The following is a 13,006-nucleotide window of genomic DNA, read 5'->3' on the forward strand; positions in this document are numbered from 1 at the left end:
CACAGAGGCGCCATGTGTGGCTGGGAGCGGCCAGCACCCCGGGTGTCCACGGGCGGGGTGGAGAGCCAGCACAGTGTGCATTTCCGACAGAAGGTTATCCTGCCTTGAAATGCAAGGAGGTTCGGACACGAGGCAAACGCACCTCAGGGACGTCACGCAGAGTGGCAGAAGACAGGCGCAGACCAACGGTCCTAGGGTCCACTCCCGTGAGGTCCCCAGGCAGTCTGGCTCGGTGACACGACGGGGTGCAGCTGCCGGGGTTGGAGCGGTTGTGTGCGGGCACAAGGTTCAGAGGACCTCTGGAGACAGCTGGTGGGGTGACTCACGACAGTGACAATGTCCCCGAACACACACTTGACACCCACTAAGACAGAAAGGTCGTGTGGTTTTACCACAATCTTTACAATGAAGAAATAAAACATTCACCCAAGAAGATGCAGGCGGGGTGGCCAAGGCCTGCCCGGGGAGGAGGCGAGTGGGACAGCGGCGTCCTTTGCCACCATGGACGGCACAGCTGTGACACAGACGTACACGTGTCAGACACCGGAGAGCAAGTGGGCGCGCCGTGCTGGGTGCAAACGGCCCTCTAGCTTCGGTGTGAAGGTTACAGACCCTGAACGCTAACCTGACACTCAGCTATTTACTTAGGGTCATTTTCACACATTGTGTTCTAATAGCGTCTTGTTCAAACACAAACAGAATTCCCAATAGATCAGAGAACTCGAGTTCTGGCATGTTCTTTCTGTGCTGAGCGGGTCTCTGTGCCCTCACTCTGGAGACTGGTGGAGGCTGCCCTGCCCAGGCTGCCTAGGGTGGGCCTGAAGGGGAGCTGGCCAGGAGAGGTTGGCATGGGGTGTGTGGGGCACGTTTTCGGAGAACCTCGAGGCCCTGAAGCCGGTCGATGGCAATTGCTAAGGCAGGGGACTCACCACGCTCCCTCTGCTCCCTGTGTGGGGACAGAGGTGGCACCGCCACACACAGGCAGCTGGCACCTTGGACTGGGGTAACGGGAGCACCCTGCCTTCGACCTGGTGCCGAACCGGGGTGGAGTTCGGGCTGCCCAGAGTCCGGGCTGAAGGACCCATTTAAGGGGACGGGGTGAAGGGTGGCAGTGAAGGGGGTCTGGAGTGAGAACGCCCAGGCTCAGACCCCAGCTCCATCACCGTGACCCTGGGCGGCGCGTGCCTCAGTTTCCTCACATGTGAAGTGGGATAAAGACACCCTTCGCAGTGTCCACGCTCCGAGGGCTCGAGGGCTGGGGCACGCGATCGTGAGACCGTACGCCAGACACACTCGGAGGGAAACGGAAAGCAGACCTCGTCCTGAGCCCTCGGAACAAGCCAACGCTGACCACTGGCTACTGTCGTCTTCTCCCTACACCCACGTCCTGCCTCCGGCCAGCTGCGCCCTGGCCCTGCTCTGCTAGGCGCCAGGGGGACCGTGTTCGCTCAGAAGGCAGCAGGCACAAGAGGAGGGTCTCCATCCAAGGAGGCCCATCTGAGCAGAGCTGGAAGTGCAGCCCGGCGTGTTTACCCTTGAGCTGTCCCTTCCTGTCCTAGGCCAGCACCTGGCCCCTCCCTGGGCCCATTGTCTCAGGAGCCAGGGCCATCCGGTCTGTCCTGGGGGAGAACAAGGGAGCCCCCCACCCGCGTGTCCTCAGCCGTCCAAGTCCTCTAGCCGAAATAAACACAGCCACACACAAAGGACATCCCGGGCAGGGCGGGGAGGGGAGGGCTGGGCGGCCGCCATTCTCGGGCTGCTCAAGATGCACCAACTACTCTTGGGTTCCGGCGTTCCCGCCCCACCAGCCCTGCAGGCCCCGGAGGTAGAGAGCCACCCAGACCTGGTCATTCAGCAGGGGCCAGAGCAGAGGCCTGCCTGGACAGTGAGGCCCTCGGAGCGGGCTCCTTCCCCCACTCTGACCTAAACCCCATGCCAACGCCACCTCCTGCAGCCACCAGCACTGGCGTGCATGGACTGACCGGTTCAGAGTCTGTCCTCCCTGTCTGCACCACGCAGGGCCTGTGACAGGAAGAGCTGCCCAAGGCCCCGTGCGAGGGCAGGTGGAGGCCAGCGGCTGGTCCTCATCTCCCACTGCCCTCTACAACTCACTCCTACACCAAGGCAGCCTGCAGCCACCCTCTGACCCCCAGTCCCAGCGTTTGTATTTCTGGGGCCACACCAGCTGAAACAGCTCTTGCAGGTGGGAGTAGGCAGCTGAACTAAGGCCCGCACCCCTCACTGGGGGTCACAGAGGCCCTGGCCTTCTGGGCTCTGGGTGCCAGAGTGGGGCTCTGACACTTCTCCGCCTGTTCCCTGCCCAGGGCCTGCCCTGTGTCCCTGTGCACCCTCCCAACAAGGCTCCAGCCCTGAAGGCCCAACCTTGGGGGACCAATGCCAGCCAGAGGTGACAGGTGTGACAACATCACCAGGAAAGCCAGTGCTTCTATCAGAGCTGGGAACAGCGGGGTCGGCCAGGTGACAAGCCAGCCGGCTCAGGCCACAGGCAGGGACGGAGGTATCCCAGCCCAGGCTCCTGGCTGCCTACTTCGGCTGGCCGTGATGTTCCTCCCAGGAGCCCAGCTGTCTCGAAAGGCCCTCAGAAGGCTGGGGTTCTCTCTGCATTCGATCCATTAACGGGAACTCAGATCCACTGGCCGGCTACTCGCTGAGGCTTCAGGTAGCAATTTTCCAACTGTGTTTCAAATTTTAATGAATGTGGCTGTCCCCAGGCTGAGCTGTGGGCCGAAATCCTGGAGCTGTGGGCCAGAGGTGCGTCACCCAAGGGGTTTGATTTCTTTAGGGAACAGCTCTGATGGAAAATGGTCCTCCTGCAGCCTCCAGGTTCCCGCTGCCCAACCCGCCCGCCAGCTCGGGTGAGCAGGCTGCAAATTGTAAGATTATTAATTCTTTCCGACATCCCCAAAGTATCCTATATCCCAAGATGGAGAGCAAAGTTCAGCGCTGATAAGACTGCGTCACCGGGGAGGGGTACACTCTCGCCCCTGCCCCTCTGCCTCCAGCTAACGTAATTCCTTCCTGATCTTACCCAGGGCATCCAGTCGGGCTGGGAGGCAAACGGGATAATCCATTTTAGAGAGATTGATCAATATCGTTAGGAGCCTTTTAAATGGTTCCACAGGCTTTGAGGAGCCAGGGCAGACGGCTGAGCTGGAAACCGGGAGGCGGGGGTGACAGGAGGGCAGGCGCTGCCTGCTGGGATTTCCAGACAGTCCTCCTGTTTCCTACCAGGCTTCCAAGAGCTGGTTCCCATCAGTGCAGCAGGCCAGGCACACGTGGGCAGGCCGTGCACTGGGCGAGGAGCTGGGCTTGGGGACTGGCAGTGGAAGCCGGCAGACCTTTCATCCGTCCACCCAGGGAAAGGCCCTCTTACTGATCTGCAGCGAGCCAGGCTACAACCACTGCTGGTGCTGCTGGCATGGGACAGGGGTGTGCCCTGGCTCCTAGCTGCCCAGTGCTCTCGGCCCTGGTTTCCTGGATTCAGGATGAGGGCCTTTGGCAACATCCCCGAACTCCGGAGCCACCTGCTTGTCTCCACCTTCTCCCAGCTCAGGGCCCCTCCCTACCCACAGACCCTGCCCACGCATAGGCTCCTCGTTCCAGCGGGACAGCCCAAGTGCCAAGGGTGCCGGGCACACACAGGCCGTGGGCCCAGAGAGGCCTGGGGCAGGCCGGGCAAGCACAGGACAGGGGCCCGGTGAGGCCTGGGATAGGCCGGGCAAACACAGGCCGGGGGCCCAGTGAGGCCTGGGACAGGCCGGGCAAGCACAGGACGGGGGCCCGGTGAGGCTTGGGACAGGCAGGACGATGCATAGCCCTCTCTAGGTGATGGAGAATGCTGAGCTGTGACTGCAACTCGGGTTTAACCATGGAAGACAAAACCCTACAGCTCCTGCTTTTGGAATGTTGGTAATTAAATTTAAAAAAATAACAGACTCTGTGGGGGCCAAGCAAAACAGAGCTGCCGGGCAGTGACCGAGCCATCCCAAGTCTTCCACCTACATCTGCCGCTGAGCAGCCGCGGCAGCCTCCCCAGCCTCACAGCCAAGCACACACGCCAGCTGACCCCATCTGCCGTGCCTTAGACGCACCCCACAGCCGGGAACGCATGGGGCTCAGACTCGGTCTCCCTCGTCCCACCTGTCTGCCCTAGCATCTTATTCTCAGTGCAGCAGCCTGAAGAGGCCTGGCCCACCGACGGCAGACGCTGGTGCCTCTGCCCAGAACCCTCCATGGATCCCCTGTCCGCCCTCGTCCAAGCCAAGACGGTGCAGAGACTTCCCTGTGCTGTCTGCCCTGTGCCACGGCTCTGCCATCGCTGGCGTCCCGGCCTCGGACCTGCTCCTTGCTGCATAAAGGGCGTGCTAGCTTAGCCATGACGAAGTGAGGAGCACTCACTGCGACCGGCCAGCAGGAGCGACATCCCATCCTGCCCCGTTTCTTCCCGGCCTATTAAAGGGGTTCAGGAGGCCCTGACCTCCTTCATCTGTTCATTTCTTGGCAATGGCCCTTCTAGACTGCCAGCTCCTCCAGGGCAGGGAGTCCATCTGTCTGGCTGCAGCAGCACTGACAGCTGGCAGCTCCCCATGACCTTCGGCACCTGCAAGCCTGCCACCGAGGCCCCTCCCATCTGTGCCCCGCTCCAGGGTATTCTTGGTTTTCCCTCCGTGATGAGCTGCCCAGAGCGTGCCTGGCCCTAACTGTGCATGTGCTTCCCTTTCATCCTGGAGCCGCCAGGCAAGCTCCTATGTACCCTTCAGAACCCAGTGAGGAAAGCTCTGACATAAGAACTCCTCGATTCTGCTCTCATCCCCAAGCAGGCAGAGCCCCTCCTTCAGCTACCACGCCGTGAACTTCACAGTAAGTGTGTACTTAAAAACTACACATGCAGGGCCAGCAGGTGGCAAAGTGGTTAAGATGCGGATTCCCACATGGCCGACCACGGTTCAAGTCCTGGACCTGGTGGCTGAAAACTTATACTGGGTGCCTGTGTGTGTGTGTGTGTGTGTGTGTGTGTGTGTGCCCAAAATCCCAGGAGGAGCTAGGGGAAGAGACTATGGTGTGACCATTCCCCCGGGAGGGGTGATTTCTCACTTTCCCTCTGTCTCTATATGACAAAAACCTAAACAAAAATACAAACACAAACCCCCCCACACACACACACAAAAACAAACTATGTATGCATCTCAAATTCTTTTGTCATCAAAATAAACTTGTACTGGAATTTCATTTTTCCATGAAGTTGCTTTAAGTTTACTGATTTTTTGGGGGGGAGAGATTTTCACTATAGGGTGCGTGCGCTCGCCAGACAGACAGAGAGAGACATAGAGACAGAAAGCGAGAAATCACCCCCCAGAGGGGATGGTCACGCCGCAATCCCTTCTCCTCCATTCTCCTCTCGGAATCTTGGGCATGCATGCACACGCGCCCGGCGTGAGTTTTAAGCCACTGGGTCCGGGACACGAACCGCGGTCAACTACGTGGGAGTCCAGCGACATAGCCATTACACTAACTGCTGGTTCCCAGTTTACTGATTTTTTTTTTTTTTTTTAACGAGAGTGAGCAGCAGAGAGGGAAGACGAGCACCGTCCTCAGGCTCCCACCTTTGCCGCCCATCCGGGCATGTGGTATTCAGGCCCACTGGGGAACTGAACCTGCAAGGCCTCCCTGGACGCAGCATCACGTGAGCAGGATGCTACCATGGCACCAGTCCTTCACGGAGCTCCCTGGCCTCCTGGCACGTCTGCATCGTCACTACGGTCACGTGGGGCAGGGTCCATCCGTCTGGGCTCCAGCCCTGAGCAGGGTCGTGCACTGACCCTGTCCTCAAACGAGCTCTCCACCTCCCTGACCGGTGCAGGCTGCTGGCCCCAGAGAAGGGCAGTCAAGACGTGCTCTCCCCCAGGGTAGCTGGATTTGGGGGTGCAAGTAAAGGAGGGGCCTTTGGAGGGTTTCTACATTCCCCAGAGTCAGGTGGCTGCCTTCCCGCAAGCTGGTGTGGCGGGCCAGTACAGGGGCTCGCCGCCACGCCCCCACCCTCTGCCACTTCTCAAGGTGGGCTCCTTCGCCAGGCGAATCCCTCCCTTCAGTGCGATCCCCTCCACTGCTCTCCCTCGTGGAAGGGGCCGCCTCTGCAGGGTCAGCAACACATGTGGGTGCACAGGCTAGTGTCTGAGGCCACGGTGCCCGGCAAGGCTGGGGACACCGGTGGGCTGGAGTCTGGGCAGCCACCCCCCGAGCAGTGAACTGCACCATCCTGGCTCCCACTCACCAGCTGAGGTCACACCCTTGCTCCCAGAGGCAAGGGGTGGGAGCGGGTCTGGGCCCCAGCTGGCGTCCACCCACGCGCCATGAGAAAGCCTGGGGCATGTGAGGTCGGGGGTGGGCCCACACCCCCATGCCCCCCGCAAGGCCTGTACCACGGACCACATCTTTATAACACGGTTTTGGCACGTCCGCTCTGAACTAATTTAACATCCATATTGCAGCTACTTAATTAAATAGATGAACTCATTTTACATTTACAAGTCTTAATTCATCCTGAACAAAACTGGCCATGTTTAGCTCTTTATACCCCAGCAGCTCCCTGGAACAAATGGTGGCCTCCTCGCGTTAACGGCGGGAACAGGTTAAAAGCTAATTATCGGCTCTGGTCGCCTGTAAGAGCGCGCGACGTCTTTATCCATCATCGCAGCCAGCGGAGGGGCCGCTGGTGGGCTCCTCTCCCCTAGGCACGGGCAGACGGGCTGCAGGCCTCATGCCACCAGGGCCTGCTGGACACCCCTGTACTGAGCACCCAGCGCTGCTTGCCCTGGCCTCCCTCCTGGGCTACCACCGGACCTCTGCAGGTCCCGCCCCATAGGGCCCTGGGCTTGGGGAAGCCTCGCCTCGCGCTGCCCTGTCTCGGCTGCGAAATGTGGGCATCGGTGGCTCTCGGCACCTAGGCTGTCCGAGAGCGGAGTCTACTTGTACTTTTGCAGCCCCGAGGCCCGGGACACGTGGCCTGCTGGGCTCCCGGCATCACCTCCCAGGCCCTGGCCTTCCATCTGTGAACTGGGGTCACATGAGGTTCACTGAGCCCACCCTGGGAACGCCAGTCCGGCATAGAGCAGTGCTCAGGCCCTGCAGCTGTGCCTGTGCAGCCCCTGGTCTAGCGCTGGCACAGGGTGGGTATGCAGGAAAGTCCACCTGGTGACCTGGAGGCCAGGTGTCAGCAGCCTAGAGCAGGGAAGGGTGAGGCCGGTGCCTGTCCTGAGGCAGCTCTGCCTAGAGTGGACTGTCCACACTCAGGAGCCAGGACCCGAGGCAGAGGGTCGCCTGGTCCCTGGTGACACTGCAGGTGCCCACCCTCCCACACTCAGCAGAGCAGAGCCAATCGAGCAACCCGAGGCCACCAGAGGGTGTGCACGGGGCACATGTGAGGATGGAGCCCTGCACCTGCTGCCAACGTGGGCTGGGCGGCTCAGCCACGGCCACAGCTCAGCCATGGCCACAGCAAGCTGCTGCGCTGGCAGCTGGATGCCCCGGGCCAGCCTTCACTCCACTGGGTGCTGTGAAAGCACTTCCAGGGCAGCGTTCAAGGCTCAGCAGTGCTGTGTGTGTGTGTGGGGGGGTGGGCTGGAGCCCGGACGGGTCAGGCTTGTCCAGGCCGGTCAGCAGGCAAGCTGGAGATGAGATTTGAACTCAGACATTCCGGGGCAATGCCCACAGTCTAACAGACTATGCTGGCCCTCAAAGAGCATATGGAGGCCCCTAGAGCTGTGGATGTCTTAAGTCAGCCTGTTTGAGCCCCACACACGTGGGCATGGTCCCCCCAGCATCTCCTAGGCTACCAGGAATAGATCTGAGAGGAAATTGTGCTGACCTCCTGCAGGCATTGTGAGCCAGGGCAGGAGGGCGACTGGGAACTAGAGAGGCCAGGGGCTCAGTCCCCTCACTCAACCCCAGGACCCTGTTGACAGCGGGCAGATGACGCCCAAACCAGCGGCCAGTTGTCCCGCAGAGCCACTGGTAGCTGAGCTGCCACCACTGCGTGCTGACCCTCCGGGCCTGTACCTGCAGCTCAGGAGTAGGGAGAGGGGTGCTAATCCCAGAGGAGGGCCAGCCCGCCATCCTGGGGTGCAGACAGTGGGCCCATGACCCCAGTGGCTCCCCTAGGCCGAATGAAGCCGCCAGCCATCCAGGGGCCAGCCCCTGGCCCTCCACGCAGAGGCACGGAGTCTAGTGACGCAAACCTGGAGGGTGGTTGCAGCAGAGGCATGGCTGGGCCCCAGGGAAGCCGGTTGTTTGTTCAGGGAAAATGGGAAGCCAGCTGGGGGTGGGGGGGGCCCTTGCTCATTACCCTTTAATCCTGCCACGGATACGCTAAGGGCACCCCTGCAGCACAGGAGGGCGGGGGAGAGCCCGCAGAGGCACGGAGTCTAGTGACGCAAACCTGGAGGGTGGTTGCAGCAGAGGCATGGCTGGGCCCCAGGGAAGCCGGTTGTTTGTTCAGGGAAAATGGGAAGCCAGCTGGGGGTGGGGGGGGCCCTTGCTCATTACCCTTTAATCCTGCCACGGATACGCTAAGGGCACCCCTGCAGCACAGGAGGGCGGGGGAGAGCCCAGAGACACACAGGTGAGGCGTGAGCTGTTCTGGACAAGGCTGGTGCTGTGGACTGGCTACCTCGGTCTCTCCAGAGTGTAACCACCCTGCGTCCATATACACGGGATGCTATGAGGCCACGGATCCCCGCCCGGCCCCCTGCAGGACCAGGAATGCAATCAGGCTGGAGCGACAGACTGGCTGCCTGGTGACCTGCACGCCCAGCCTGGGTGTGAGGGGTCTCAGCCAGGTGCCCCAGTGGCCTCGCAGCCCTCGGCTCTCCCCAACCCCAACTCCCCCTTTCATGAGGTCTGGGAGACTGAGCCTGCAGGGCCGCAGACCCCTCCTGGCCAGGAGATCGGCCCATCCAACCCCCATGGCAGTGACCACAGTCATATGAGCTCTAAGCGTCGGAAGAAGTCCCGTTTCTAGAAAAGCAAGCAGGCCCAGAGAGGCTGAGTGCCTTCCCGAAGCCACATAGCCTGCAAGAGTTGTGACTAACTGAGGCCTGTGCTCTCACTGTTCTGCCCCTGCAGCTTCCGCTGACATCTGAGGGTTCCCCGAGAAAGGCGGGTGGGCCTGGCCTGAGAACCAGCCAGGAGGCTGTGGGGAGGCAGGAGGCTGCGGGGAGGCAGGAGGCCAGCTTCCAGCTGGGAGCAGCCCTGGTACAGGGAAGGCCCCTGGGAGTCTGAGGAGTGGTCCCTCCTCAAAGCCCAGGCCCCAGTGCCCTCCTCAGTGGGCAGAGAGACTGAAGGGCCTGTACCCCCTGCCCACCTGGGCGGCATCTCTGCACCCCTACCCAGCATGGGCTGGGCTGTCTTTCCCGGCCCCCCTCCCGGGTCACCCCAGCTGGCTGTGCTGCTGAGACCCAGAGCCGCCAGAGGGGACCAGCCCTTCCCCCAAGGCATCTGGAATCCTCTGGTGTCCCAGGGCCGGGTTCTCGGGTACAAACCACCTAGAGGGGGCTGCCTCCTCGCCCCATTTCTTCCCTGAGAATTGCATCAGCTCCAGCCCCCAGGGTGGGGCCGGGAGGGGCGAAGGCAGCTCCTGGGGTCCTCTCAGCCCTGCTGCCCTCTGGCCCCAGCCTGGCTCCTCGATCCGTCTTGGGGCCTTCTCCTGACCTGGGGAGTACAGCCAGCACGTCCCGCACAGAGGCCATTTTCCCAGCACCGTGCCCGAGCAGGGAGGACGACGTGGCGTTCTGCTGGAGAGCTGGCCCTCACAGACACGCACACCAGCATGCTTACACAAACTCACACGTGTTCACCTACTCCCATGCACACACACCCAGCACACCTCCAGGGTGCTCACACAGCAGCACACGGACACACACGAGCAAACGGACAGGCCCCGGGCCAGCCCTGGCTCCTCTGCAACCCTCCTGCCTGCAGGTGCCCCGTCCTGCCCGGGGAGCACAAACGTGTTGCTCGCAAGATGCCCAGGACAGCGCCTCCACGCACTCTAAAATCTGCCCGCGACGCATAGCTGTGGGTCCTATGGATATAGGTGCCTTAGACAGGCAGGTGGGGGCTTCCTCTGCTTAGGGAGGGATCTGGGGGGACCCAGGGCTCAGGAAGACTGCGTCCTCAAGGCCGCGCTGACCAGGCCACGTTCCCTTTCAGACCTGCTGACAACCCCGACATCCGGACTACAGCCCTCAGGCCACTCTTCAGGCGGGTGTGCCAATGCCACCACTCAGCTGGGGCCTGAGGGAGGCGGAGGGCACAGGCTTGGTGCTGACCATGGCCGCTGAGTCCCACAGCTGCCACCCCGACACGCGTAAGGAGCTGTTACACAGAGGGAGCCCAAGACTCAGGGAGGGCTGGACTCTGGCATCAGCGCCTGCCTAGCTTCCCAGAGGCCTTGGGGAGGCCCCGTGGGAAGGGGTGACGGGCTGCCTCCCGTCACCTCGCTGAGCTGGAAGATGGCCTGCTTCTGTGACCGGTGCCTCTCGCTGGCACGCTCAGTCACGGGAACGCTCGGCAGTGCCAGGCCTCATTAGTGGAGGATCTTAGAACAGTGGTGTGGAAACCCTTCCCGACCCCCTGGGCTGAGCGCCAGCACTGTAGACCGTACAGGGTGAGAACACAGCCAGTGAGAGGCGGGCTCCTCTCGGGGCAGCTCTGGGGCAGGCGGGTGCCCGGCCCCAGCACGGCGCCTTGCGGAGTCCTGCCCTAGGCTGGAGCTGGAACCTCTGCCTGCTCACGCCGGTGCTGAGGTATGGGGAAGCATGACGCAGGCTGCAAGGCAGGGACGGGGCCCTAGTGCAGGGAACCTCAGGGACACCGCCACACAGAAGCCCCAAATATGCCCAAGTTGGTGGGTGGCAGGAAAAGCAGGGCCTGAAATCCAGGCTTCTTGATGTCCACAGCCAGGCCCTGGGCCCGATTCTGCAGAAGCAGGGGAGGCCCAGGGTGCCTGGAGGCTGCGCTGGGGGGCCAGCCCAGGACCTGAGGAGCACATGAGCCCCGCTCTGGCTGTGCTCCTCTGCAGCCCCGCCTGGGAAGGCCCAGGCCAGGCGCAGTAGGCCTGCTCTTCAGTTCGGGGCTCCAGATCTAGAGAGAGCCGGCTTCTGTCCCTGGGCCCAGGGACGCGACCTTAATCCTGCCCTGGGGCCACGGCAAACGTCACTGGGCTGCAATCAGCGGTCAGTAGTTGAGGCCCCTGTCACCAGGCAGGATGGAGGTGCCACCCCAGTGTCAAGGTTTCTGCCGTGACCGCCAGTCCCTGAAACCTGCCTGGGACCCAGGACACACTGGCCACGGGCTCCGCAGCCACAAGCACAGGCAAGACCTTTCGGCCCCGGGCTCGACCCGCTCGACCAGCCTGGCTGCCAAGTCACCTCCCGGAAGGTGCTGGCAAAGCCAGCCTCGGGAGCAGGCCTGGTCGGCCCTTGGCCTGGCAGCTGAAACAGCCTACCCCTACGATTCAAAGCGCAGAATGAGGGCTAGAGGGGGCTCCTGGCCTGGGAACGGTTGGGAATGAAAACAGGATCAGGGCCCAGAAGATCCCTCCAGGGAAGGAAGGACCCTTAGACTTTTCTGAGGCCCTCTAGGCCTCCTCTTGGGGACCTGCTACGATGGGAACATCTGTCCCTCTGCTTCCTGCGCTGAAATCCCCTCCCGCAGAGGATGCCGTCGGGAGGCGGGGCCTCAGGGAGGTGGTCAGGCCACGGGTGGAGCCCACACGAATGGGAGGGGCCCTGAGAGAAGCCCCTCCCCGACCTGAGGACCCTGCGAGAAGGTGCCGCCTACACCCAGGAGCGGCCCTCAGCAGGCACCGCATCCTCCCGACCCCAGCGCCCAGCACCAGCGCCCTGAGCGATCGGCGTCTGCTGCCTGTGGGCAGGCCTGCCATGCAGGCTCAGGAAGCTGGGTCCCACGTGGCCAGATGCGGTGGCGTGACAAACACTGGGTACCTGGTGTGCCCGAGGAGGGCGCGATGGGCTGCGGCACGACCGCGCCCTACCAGGGCTGCTTTCCCTCCCCCTCGCTCTGTCTGTCGTGAGCACTGGCACTTTCTGGCCATCGGGAAAACTAGTGGGCCTGGCCAGGAGTTCTGTCACGAGCGTTCGTGACCGCAGCCTGAGTGGGCTAAGCCCCAAAGCATTGCGGCCACGAGCAAAGGCCTCAGCTGGACCCCTCCCCAAGTCTGGAATGTCTGAAAGACCTTTCCGGCTTCCTAGGGTGCCAGAGCGCCAGTCTCGGGAGGAAGGGGTGCCCTGGGCTCCTCGGTCAGGAGTGACGATGGCAGAACTCACAGCTAGTGGCCATGGTGTCCTGGTGCCTGTCGTGGTAACCCACGGGGCCACCTCCGACCCCGGTGGGGACACTGCTCCCTCCTCCACCTGCCAGATGGGAGACTGAGGCACGCCTACACAAGTGACTGGATTTCACGGGGTGAGAGCCCCACAGCAGAAAGATGCTGGCCCCTGGGGGTGTCCCCGGCGCCACACCGGCCTTCTCTGCCCCTGTGCGAGCACGGTGCCTGTCGACAGCGCGGACCGGAGTGTGAGGCGGTGGCCGGCCTGCACGGGGCCAGGCCAGGTGCTCCCAGCCACGTGAGCTTGGTCACACCTGCACCCTCTCTGCGCTGTGGTCTGCCGGACCAGTTAGTGGGACAGTGAGAAGACCTGGCACTTGGCCTCCACCAGCCACATGGCCAGGGAACTGTCACCATCCTGTGTCCTGTCCCATCCACAGACAGCCCCAGTGGCCGTCCATGTTCTCTTGGCCCCGTGCACCCAGAGAAAACTGACCCCACTGGTCACACCTGCAGTCCCCCACCCTGGGTTCACTGGGGCCTGGCAGCCCAGATGCCCAGGGCTGGGGACGGCGGGCCATCGAGAGCAGCCCTGCAGGGCAGAGATAACCGGCTGGCGGCGGCCGCCAGCTGCACTGG

This window comes from Tupaia chinensis, unplaced genomic scaffold (assembly GCF_000334495.1).
Source record: "Tupaia chinensis unplaced genomic scaffold, TupChi_1.0 Scaffold000355_1, whole genome shotgun sequence".
In the NCBI taxonomy this organism is placed as follows: Eukaryota; Metazoa; Chordata; class Mammalia; order Scandentia; family Tupaiidae; genus Tupaia; species Tupaia belangeri.